Source organism: Neofelis nebulosa, chromosome 4 (assembly GCF_028018385.1).
Source record: "Neofelis nebulosa isolate mNeoNeb1 chromosome 4, mNeoNeb1.pri, whole genome shotgun sequence".
NCBI classification, from domain to species: Eukaryota; Metazoa; Chordata; class Mammalia; order Carnivora; family Felidae; genus Neofelis; species Neofelis nebulosa.
This window is the reverse complement of record NC_080785.1, coordinates 139,058,060-139,070,407: the sequence shown is the minus strand read 5'-3', so window position 1 is coordinate 139,070,407 and position 12,348 is coordinate 139,058,060. Positions and strand designations below refer to the sequence as shown.

The 12,348-nt window shown below is 39.5% G+C and overlaps 1 protein-coding gene across 3 annotated transcripts in view; it reads left to right on the top strand.

Annotated features, from left to right (window-relative positions):
- The window catches only part of SYNPR (synaptoporin), a 315,165-nt gene that overhangs the window by 169,010 nt on the left and 133,807 nt on the right, over positions 1–12,348 (top strand). The window lies entirely within an intron of this gene.

The window sequence follows — 12,348 nt, the reverse complement described above, 5'->3', positions numbered from 1 at the left end:
TATCCACCAGTTTGGATTTTCACATTTCAATGAAACGAGACACTTTACCGACTAATACTCCTTAATGGCTTATGTTTTTTTTACCTCACACTGTTTTTCTTCACCCCCCTCCCTTTTTTTGTCTTTCAAACTCTAAACCACATACAACGAAGGCCAAGTTCTCCTTCCTATAGCAGCCAAAAAGCAATAGTCACAACAATTTCTCACCTTCCTGTTGTTCAGTTTTTTAGTTAGCCAGAACGATATAATTTGCTCTGCAATTATGCTTTATGCTACGTAATCCTAATATTCATGTGTGCTAGTATTGTCTTCTCCAAGCTAAGTTGGTTATCCTCAAAGGGAAAGAAATATATCACATCTTCCTTTTGGATTTTCCAGATTTCATAAGACCATGGTATGGGCAAAATAGAACATATTTCAACAGAAACATATTATATTGAGTTAAATCTCTAATTTAATTTCATTACTTCCTTTTGAAGATCAATTTATCTGTTATTTGAGGAAGCAGAAAGGCTATATGATCTATCAAGTGCACACAGCCTAATACTTAAGGGGCCTGAATGGAAATATGAGATCCTAAACTGATCTGAACTGATCCAGTGTTCTTTACATGGAGGCTGTAGCATCTTATTTCTAACAAAATGATTTCTGCTACCAAACTATAGGAAAATGCTGTATTCTCTCATTCAATAAAGTCACCCTTGACACCTCCCTCACCCACCAACACCCAACTCAGCTCTAAATCCTGTCAATGTTGGCTCCAAAATATCTCTCAATTTGTATACTTCTCTCCGTCTTCACTCTTAACCCTCTCTCTCCCTTGGACTATTGCAACTTCCCATAAGAGGTCTTACTGTTCTTCACTCTCCTTCCCACATACATTTCCTTCAAGCCCTTCTCCATGTAGTGATGAGAGTGACCATTTCTAAATTCAAGTCTGCTTATCCATCTCTCCTGCTTAAAATGTTCTAATAAATTCTCATTGTTGCTAGGTTAAATGTCAGTATCCTAAGCAGGATCCCATAAGGCACTGAAGCATCGAACCCTTGCCCACCTCTCCAGATCATGTCTTCCAAAATGCCCCTGATTGAACTGCTTCATCCAGTTTGGTTCTCCAATATACCCTGCTCCACCCTCCCATGGAGGCTTTACATATTCCATTCCCTCTGCCCACTCTGACGGGTATGTCATCCACTTCTACACATCCTTCAGTCAACTCCAGTTATTTTGGAGATTATTGGATTAATGTTCACCTCTTCCATCAAATTGTAAGCTTCTTGAAGACAGAAAGCCTCTGTTTATGCTCTTTAATGCAATTATTAAGTATAGCAATGTCTGGTGCATATTAAACACTCAATAAATAACATACTTGAATGAGTGAATGAGCAAACTAGTAAACGAATGAATGAATGAATGAATGAATGGCTATCTATGTTCTAGCTCTGTGTTCATGCATAAATATGCATGAGACACAGTTCCTGCCCTCAAGAGCTTAAATTTTGATTAAGAGAGGAAAGTATGTGAATTATGAAGTGTAGAGGGTCTAGTAGAAGTTTGAAGACAGAGGGATCAATATTCCCTGTGATAGAGGGAAGGAGAGACAGGAATGTGTATGAGTTTAGTATCATCACAGTTACTACAAATTGCCACAAACTCAGTGACTTAAAAAACACAAATTTATCTTACAGTTCTGGAGGTGAGACATCCTAAAATCAAGGTGTCCGCCTGGCTGCATTCCTTTTGGAGGCCCTAGGGGATAATCTTTTTCCTATTTCCAATTTCTAGAGGCTGCTTGCACTCCTTAGCTTGTGGCCCCTTCTTCCATCTTCAAAACAAGTAGCCTGGTTAAGCTATCTTTATATATATATATATTTTTTTTTGAGAGAGAGAGAGAGAGAGTTGAGAGTACATGATAGGAGGGAGAGAGAGAGAGAGAGAGAGAGAGAGAGAGAGAGAGAGAGAGAGAGAGAGAGAAAATCTTAAGCAGGCTCCACACTTAAGTGTGAAGCCTGATGTGGGCCTTGATCCCACAACCCTGGGATCATGACCTAAGCCAAAATCAAGAATCAGATGCTCAACCAACTGAGCCACCCAGGCACCCCAGCCATCTTTAGATCCATCTCTCCCCTACCCTCTCTGTTTTTGTCACCACATCTCCTTCTCTGACTCTGACCTTTCTGCCTCCCTCTTATAAGGACCTTTGTGAATGCATTGGGCCCACTCAAATAATCCAGGATAATCTCAACTCAGGGTCTTCAATTTAATTGCATCTGTGAATTTCTTTTTACCATGTAAAGTATTTATATGGCAGGAGATTAGTACATGGGCATCTTTGGGGGGGCATTATTCTGTCTACCACAAAATTACAAAGTGATATAAGAAGGTTTCATGAGGAAGAAAAGACACTTGAATTGAGTCTAAAAGACAAAGATGGGGAAAGCCCTCTAGGAAATGACAGCAGCATAGATGAGAGCTTATAGGCAAAGAATGGCCAAGATTTTTTGTTAGGAGGTATGATTGTAAGTAATTCATTGTTCACTATAGACAGAGAGAAGCTGGAGAGGCAAGGACATAGGTCTTGCATGCCATGCTTAAGAAGTTACACTTTATCTGGTAGGCAGTGGAGAGCCATTGAATGGTGGTAAGTGGGGAAGCAGAGGCAGCATAGTCAAATTTGTATTCTAAGAAGATCACTCTTGCACAGAATAGAGTCTGGATGTCCTGAGACAAGGCTGGAGGCAGGTACAGCTGATGGGAGACATTACCTTTACCCTGGGCAAGCGATGGTGGTAGCCTGGACAAAGGCAACAGCAGGTGAATGGAGAAGGGAACATAGCTATTACCATTACTAGGAATACAGGGGCACATAGGTGGCTCAGCCAGTTGAGCATCTGACTTCAGCTCAGTTCATGATCTCATGGTCCGTGAGTTTCCCGCATCGGGCTCTGTGTTAACAGCTCAGAGCCTGGACCCTGCTTCGGATTCTGTGTCTCTCTCTCTCAAAAATAAATAAACACTAATATAAAATTTAAGAACACAGAACCAGCAAAGCGAGGAGACTGAGTGAGTAGGATGAGAGAAAGAAGAATGCAGGATGGCTCTCAGGGTTTTGACTCTGAGGAGGGGACAGAAAGAGGTACCACAGGCTGAGGCTGAGCGTATCTCAAATGAGGCTATACTCATGGGTTCTAGGAGTGTCCCTAAAAGGAACACAGCCTTTTCATCCTCGTTAAGCCCAGTATCCTAATGTCATACCAGGTTGATTGTTTCATTCCCAAGACTTCATTGGACTTGTGGCGTTAAGAAATGAGAACAACATAAAAGTCATAGCCATTAAGGAGAGATGCTTCCTGTGAAGCAAGCTCTACATTATCCAGCTCTTTCCATTTCCCTTTGGCATTTGTCTATCTGTTCTTCCCAAGAAACATAAACATATCAACTGATAAAAGCCAAATGTAGCAGCTTCCTCCTTTTACTTGAGCAAGTCTGTCACCTTCTTCCATCTTTGTTCTGGCCTTTTTCTGGACTTGTGTCAAAAACGTTGCTTCTGATCTTTTCCCCCAGACCACTGGTTCTGTTAGGATTTTGGATTCTATTTCAGCATCTGCCAAATACAGTGGTAAGTCTGAATGAGTTCAAAAGGAGCTCAGGTCCCTCCACGTTCTACTCCAAAGGCACATTCTGCTTGTCTTCAAATGCTTCTAGGTTTGGATGAGATTCAAGAGGAGGATGTCTCTGGATCTTGCTAAGTATTCAAGTCATACAGTCTAGGATTCAACTACCGGCTTTACCACTTACTCACTGTGTGATGTTAGAGAAGTTACTTTGTTATGGCTCTCCGTTTCCCCAATGTCGAACCAGGGTAGTACCTATCTTGCAGACCTGTTGGGACGATCATTTCAAATAATGCATGTAAAGGACTTTACTCAGGTCCAGCATGTAGTAAATGCTCCCTCAGTATTAGCTATTCTTTTGATTATGAGTATTTTATTAATAATTACTATAATGTTGGGGCACCTGGGTGGCTCAGTCGGTTAAGCGTCCGACTTCAGCTCAGGTCATGATCTCACGGTCCATGGATTCGAGCCCCACGTCAGGCTCTGTGCTGACAGCTCGGAGCCTGGAGCCTGTTTCAGATTCTGCGTCTCCCTCTTTCTCTGACCCTCCCCTGTTCATGCTCTCTCTCTGTCTCAAAAATAAATAAATGTTAAAAAAAATTTTAAAAAAATTACTATAATGTTACTCATAGATCAGTAACAAACAGATTTCATGTAGTACATCTGGACTTATGAGGACTTGTCTGGTCCTGCCTCAGACCTCAACTTATGCCATTCCTCTTCTTACCCATGGCAGCCACCTTTCATTTCTTCAAACCTACCAAGCTATTGCCCTTCTCAGAATCTTCTGTCTGGGATTGTCCCTTTATCCATCTCTACCTGTTCCCAGCACTAGCTCCTTTTCAGTCTTTTGGGCCTGAGTGTTGCCTCCTTAAAGAAGTCTTTCCTGTTCATCTTATCTAAGAAGGCCCCACTGTTATTCTGTGTCACTGTACCTGCTCGTACCATCATCTCCTTTATCACAATTTTGAATTTGTTTATTCATTTATTGCTTATTGTTCCCACCATAGTATCAGCTCCAAGAGAGTGGCATCAATCTATCTATCTATCTATCTATCTATCTATCTATCTATCCTCAGCACCGACACACAGGCACTCAGTGGGCAGATAATAAATACTTACATTTAGAGGATGATGCTCATTTTTTTTAAACTTTAAGAAGAAAGTCCACATACCTCTGATAAAGTTGCATTAGATAACAGACTGTTCCCTGAAGAGCTATGTATCAAATAAGCCCTGGAATTCAGTGGTGTGAGTTTATTCTCAATAACCTTTGTTTTAGGTCACTGTATTACACCTTATTCCCAGATCATAGGGGACCTGCTTCCCAGAGTTGTTGATAACAGAGATCATAAAAGATGCCTTTCCTAAATTGTGCATTGATATAAAATGAGCTGAGACTTATCTCTCAAAGGGTGATATCCTCTCACCTCTATTAAGATTGGGAAGAAATGAAAACATTAGAGTGGGAAAGTATCCTTTGCATACTTCAGTGTGCATCCATTAAAACATGCATTTCCAACCAATCTCTGCTAAGGAAATCAAAACACCCTAAGGTTTCACTGGTCTCAAATCGGTCTCTTGGGCATGCCTTTGGTTTCCTGTAAGGGGAAATGTGCTGGTGTATGACAACCAGGGCTCTCAGAGAAATGAGTGTAGGTAGGGCTCAACCATTCCTGTGGGGGCTTTTCTACTCTGCAGATACAAGTCCAGCCGCCATGGCCTCCATCAACTACATTCCTTGGAGACAGCTTATTCCATTAGAAATGGACTTGGGGGGCACCTGGGTGGCTCAAGCAGTTGGGCATCTAACTCTTGGTTTCGGCTCAGGTCATGATCTCATAGTTCATGAGTCTGAGCCCCATGTCGGGCTCTGCACTGACAGCCTAGAGCCTGCTTGGGATTCTCTCTCTCTCTCTCTCTCTCTCTCTCTCTCTCTCTCTCTCCCTCTCTCCCTCTCTCCCTCTCTCCCTCTCTCCCTCTCCCTCTCTCCCAATCCCCTCCCTCCCCCCACCTCAAGATAAATAAATAAATATTTTTAAACAGCAGGGGGCGGGGGAATGTACTCAATGCCACATACAGTCACTTAGGTCTTCCTTGTGCCAGTGGGTTTCCCAGAAGGTTTCTGTCACTTTCTTCTATAATTGAGGGAACAAGATAAAGTCCCTGGCTTTATACTTTACTGTGGAGCATGTTGTAGTTGATCTTTTCAGTGAAGTGGTTTCTATTCAGGTTAGCCCCCTTGTAAGAAGTAGCCAGATCTTGCTCAAAAATCATATTAGGCAGAGTTCTAGTATACATGGAAATAACAAAAAAAAAAAAAGGAATTAGATAGTAACATAATTCTAAAGGAGGTGACTTATGATAAGTATTGAAGACAGTTGGAAGGAGTGGGAGAGACTGGAAAGTGCCTAGGAGATCGTAGTTGCCTGACAGGTAACCGGAGTACATGTGAGGGATAGGTCTTAGTAGCAGGCGTGGATGGTCTGCCACCAGCTGTGGTTTCTGATAAGTTTTTCTCTTTAAGGGCAGTGAGTCTTAGCCTGAGGTCTTTGGATAGCTGAGTGTGGTCTATTAGAGAGCCTCAAAAGGTCTCTGAGTCCACAGCGTCTGTGTGATAATTTTTTTAAAATTTTTTTAACATTTATTTATTATTGAGAGACAGAGAGAGAGAGAGAGCACAAGCAGGGGAGGGGCAGAGAGAGAGGAAGACACAGAATCCGAAACAGGCTCTAGGCTCTGAGCTGTCAGCACAGAGCCCGATGCGGGGCTCGAACTCGCAAACCACGAGATCATGACCTGAGCTGAAGTCAGACGCTTAACCGACAAAGCCACCCAGTCGCCCCTGTGTGATAATTTTTAAATATATGTGGTGATGAGAATTTTTCTATGAAGGAAGTTCACAGCCTTCAACAACTTCCCAAAGGGTAAACTGAGGTAGAATACCAACCACAGATACTCCCCATAGCATCCCTTCAGGACTTTCCTAGAAGACAACTATCAAATTTCCCCCAAAACAAGTTCATCCTGTTCAACAAATTAATATCAAATACCTGCTATGAACTAACCATCGCGTTTACCCTGATGACAGTTCTGTCATGTTGCTCTTTATTTACATTCATCAAAGAACTTAGAAAGTTCTCTAGCCCATACGAGTCCCATCTTTTAGAATTATGTCACTATTTTTTTGTTTAACTTAATTCCCATGAACACATAAGGTGACTCTCCGAGAGTATTCTAATCTTGCTAGATGGGTTAGAAAGTGGTATCTGTATAATATGGGAGCCAGAAGCTAAATTTTTTAGGAAAGGTCACTCGCTCTGTCTTTCAGTCACAGAATCACTAGATGGCTCCATATTTGCAGTCTGTTTTGCAGGGCTGAAGTTGATAGGCTAATATTTATGTCTCTGCTTATCAGCTTGGCCTATATGAACTCCATTTAACAATATTAGTACTCAGAAACTAAAACCAATATATTAAATATTAAGTAATTTGATATATTTTATTACCTCTTGAATTTAATCAATAGGAAGACATAATTGAACACTGGTGAGGATTTTTGTCTTATTGTCTAGGAAATAATGTCCTTTACATGGCATGTATGGTCCTTTAGGCTATGGTGATCCTTCATCTCATTAAAACATAATGAGAAAAAGCTGGTCTCTCATAATGAGGCAGAACTAAATGGGTTCTTAGAACAATCAATAAAAGATTATTAAGAAAGAAAATTTTGTCAAAAAAAAGAATATATTTTCCTCTAAGTCCTGCAGCGTTATAATAATAGAACAGGGTGAGACTTTCTTGCTTTCAAAAGCATACCACTCAGGAATTTAATTAAGATTAAACAGTGAACTTTGTCTATACATATACAGTCATATCTGGATTCATTTATAACATGATCTCAATTGTTAAAAATATTGAATAATGGAAATTTTCAATCACATAAAGACACAGAATAATTTACAAGACCAGTGCTCTAACCCCTGAGCTATGGAGCCTAGACACAGAATAATTTAATAAGCCTGTCTTTACTCATGGCTTAGCTCCAACAATAATCAACTCATAGCCAGTGTTGTTCCTTCTTATGCTCCTATTACTACACCTTCTTCCCAGGCATCATATCATTTTTCCTATAAATAAACTGGTATGTATCTCTCAAAGGTATTGAATACAAAAACACTATACTACCATATCTCACATTTTAAAGATTAACAAGAATTCTGTACCATCAAATATCTACAAATTCCCAAATGTCTCATGTAATTTCATGATTTTTTAATAGTTTCCTTAAATCTGGATTAAAAAAAATCCACCATTGGATTGATATATCTCTTAAAACCTTTTTAATCTGTAAACTCCTCTGTTTCAGTCTCCCCCTCTATACATTTTCCTCTCTCTCTGTACATTTTTGTAGTTTGTTTTTGTTGTTCTTGAATAAACAAGGTGTTTTCCCCTGGAGAGTTTCTCAGGGTCTGGATTTTGCTGGTTTAATCCTTATGGTGTCATTTTACATGTTCCTGCTCTTCTGGGTTTTTTGGTAAATTGGGCATTTGGGCAGAGAGGCTTGCTCAAATTCAGAGTTTGATTGATTTTTTTTTTTTTTTTTGCCAAGAATATTTCACAGTTGGTGAGGTCTTCTTCCATTAGACTAAGGCTAATAATATCTGATTGTGGGTATTTTTGTGTTACCAGTTAACACATATAGTTACAGTTTATAACCATATCAGCATCCTTCTTGATTTTGGCTTAGGTCATGAGCTCACGGGTTTGCAAGATCAAGCCCTGCATTGGGCTCTGCACTGACAGCACGGAGCCTGCTTGGGATTCTCTCTCTCTTCAGTCTCTGCCCCTCCCCTGCTCGCACATGTGCACACTCCCTCTCTCAAAATAAATAAATAAACATAAAATAAAATTTAAAAAATAAAATAAAATAAAATAAAATAAAATAATGGGTTTGTTCACTAGTACCCTCTAACGGTGACCAATTAAAAATTTAATTTTAGTTGTTTCTTTTAGTATAGTTATGAACTCATGGATTCAAACTATATGATTTCCCTATCTGAGTGGCCTTAGACAAATCACGTAACACCTCTAAGCTATGGTTCACCTAGTCCTAAAATGGGGATGATGATTGTGCCTACCTCACAGAGTGATGAGCCTTCAGAGATAACAATGTTTTTACAGCATGCAGCACACTGCCAGACGCAAATAGAATCTTGCTAAGTCTACTTAGCAACAGTTGTGTTCTTACTATGGTTTGAATTATAATCAGAAAATAGTACTTTAAAATCTACTTCAAACTGCTCCTATAGAACTTCTACTTTATACTACTTTTCAATATGAACAATACGCTGCCTTTTAACTGCCTGTTTTAGGTTTGCTTTTTTTTCCCATTATGTAATCAAAATAATACAGAGTAGCAAGTTCTCTGTTAGGACAGAGGTGATTTAATGACATGCTTCGTGTTTGAGAGGTTCAGAGGTTTTGACCTGGAAATCAAATGGTCAAAAAATTCAGAATAGTCAAAACAAGTCCATGAATGCCATAAAGTATCAACAGTGTAGACATGCAACTTTGCCTGTGAGGTGTTCAAAAGAAGTAGAAGAAGAATGGGAAGGCCTTCAAATCTCTATTTATAGTTATTTGCATATTTCAAAATTCTCTGACCATCAGTAGCTCTATGATTAATTCCGGGTTCCTGCCTCTTAGATCATGAGCTTAAATATGATGCCTGTTTATACTCATGGCTTGCATTTGGTTAAGTCCTGGATTTTATTTAATATAGCCACAAAACACACAAAAAAAATACAAAACTAAGCAAAAGAAAAAAACAAAATCACCTACTGTACTATTCTTTCTTTGGATTCTGTGCTTGTCTTTCATGAAGATGAAGCTGAATTTACAACAAAGTAATTTTGTTTTAAAAAGGAGAAAGAGTGAGGGAAACTTCTTTTTTAATGACCACACAGTCTAGTACAATGAATTAATTGAATGTACTCAATTGGTTAGGATCAGTATTGTTTTTCCAAAATAATCTGTGTTATTCTACTTTGCTTTAGGGTTATAAATACAACTCTAGTTCACAAAATGTTTGGATTTTAAATTTTTTTTTTCAACGTTTTTTATTTATTTTTGGGACAGAGAGAGACAGAGCTGAACGGGGGAGGGGCAGAGAGAGAGGGAGACACAGAATCGGAAACAGGCTCCAGGCTCCGAGCCATCAGCCCAGAGCCTGACGCGGGGCTCGAACTCACGGACCGCGAGATCGTGACCTGGCTGAAGTCGGACACTTAACCGACTGTGCCACCCAGGCGCCCCAAAATGTTTGGATTTTAAAGAAGAGGTATCAAATGTAGTGAATTCAACTGGAGTAGAATCCCAACTTGACTTTAATTTTCTGGATGTGGTATCTAAGGCAGACTTTTTTTGAAAAATGGGATATAAGGGTTTGACTTACCTTCACTTAAAAAAAAAATCTAGTCATGAAAACACGGCTTCTGGCCAAGAATAGTTCATGCCAACATATTCAATACATGTTACTGAACTATAGAGTGGTGGCTATGTTCCCTGGCTTATCTTGCTTTAATTTGCCTGTCAAGCAGAAGTGTGCCATTAAGATTTTCTTCAGTGCTGTAGAGAGATGGTTATGATAGGCAAGAAAATTCAGGAAGTCCGTATCACAGAAAAACGTCAAGTTCAAAAACACTACAATAAGCAACAAATTAATTCGCAAGACTCTAATCAGATGTCAGAGAAGTGGTGTCAGTTCTGGGTGAGAAGCTCTGCTGAATTTTTATTTTTTCGTGTGACTCCATTAAGACAGATATGAGAGAATTAGAGTTGATTCCTTTAAAAATAATTGCCATCACTGAATCTGATGAAACATAAGTCGTACTTTTTGACTTACTTGCCGATGGACCATATACTTGAATCCTAAGTTCCCTCAGTGTATTTTGAAATGTTTTTACCTTGATTCTAATGAGTGACTTTGTCAAAATATTTTAACAACTAAGTGGGTCAAAAATGTTGTTCCATTTACATCCTCTGCAAACATAAATAATTTGAAGGGATTATTGAAGACAATTCCAGAAGAGAGTGGGTTTTTTTTTATTTTATATATTTTTTCATCCAAATGGAAGTTAAAAACAGCACCACCATCTAATGACAGGCTCAAATTACTTTGCTCAGGTTACCCAGAGGTTGTTAAGCATCCAACTTTGGCTCAGATCATGATCTCACAGTTCATGGGTTTGAGCCCCGCATCGGGCTCTGTGCTTACTGCTCGGAGCCTGGAGCCTGCTTCTGATTCTGTGTCTCCCTCTCTCTCTGCCCCTCCCCTGCTCATTCTCTGTCTCTCTCTTCTCTCTCTGTCTCTCAAAAATAGAGAAATGTAAAAAAACAATTTTTTAGAGATGAACACCTTTCTATACTGCTGTTCATTCTTTATAACTATTGTATAATATTCCATTGATTGAATATCTCAGAATTTATTTCGTTATTCTATATTTTTATAAGCATGAAGATTGTTTCCAATTTATTTTTACTATTTCAACCGTGCATTTTACTTCAAAGATTTGTCAGGCTTTATCATGGAAGATAAAACCAAAGCAGAAATTTACATTTCAGTTTATGGACATGTGTTAAATTAAGCCTATTGCATATAAGGCATAGGATTTTCTAGGCACTGTTTAGGATGTCGGAAATGACCACTTAGTGAATGGGCTTTCCTATGCTATCTCGCCTTTATAAAATGCCTTGAATACTTGTTTTACTTCTTTCCCTCTGTCCCATAAGCTCCTATGGCAGACAGTGGAGACTGACTCACTCAGCAACCATTCTCAGCCTTTGTCCCCTTGCTTACCTTCCCTACAGAGCCCAGGAAAGTTGAATATTCACTTTCCAGTCTCCCACACAGCTAACCTGTCCAGGGACACAACAGCCATATTGTGACTATGAGGCAAAGACCATAAGAACCAAAGAGATGTCTATCCAGACGTCATCAAACTTTTATTGTTTAAGCTACTATAGGTCAAGCTTTCCATTTTCTGTGACCAAATACTTTACTAACTGATCCAGTCTCCAGGCTGCACATTTAAGACAATGAAAACAGAAACTTCTTCTACTGTCTCAGTAATTTGGAGCTCTCTTTCTGCAGCACCTGGTCAGAATTCCTCAGGTAATGGTGTGAAGTACCAATTCTGTGAGGCCGCTCTTGCCTGGGAGGATTTCACACAAGTCACAAAGTTTAGAAGGGCACACTATCCAATATTTGACAGATGGTGTGAAATGGAATGCAGTATGGAAGGTACTGGTGCTGGTTAAGAACACGGATAGTTATGTACAACGACAGAAGAAAACATGGCTCTATGCAAGAAAGCTTTCTGACAGTAGCTTTCAGTGCCTCCCAATAAGATCCAATTATATTGCCTTCCAGGGACAACTTGCAGTTTTTATTTTCACATGAATGTCCTGTCTGAGGGTTGTACAGGGTTATTCACAGAACCTTACTGGGTCAGAATATTGCTGTAACCATAAACTGATAGTAAAGAAGGTGCTTGGTCAATTTTCTTGGAAAAATCCAATTATCAGCAGGAGAAGACACACTAAAAGAAAGAAGAATTAGACAAAGATGAGAAGAAATGGAACATTAAGTTTTAAAGGTGTTCATCCGTTTGCTGGGGGCCTCCTGAGTAGCAAGTAGGGTATGAGGGAAGCCACCGTTCATCAAAAA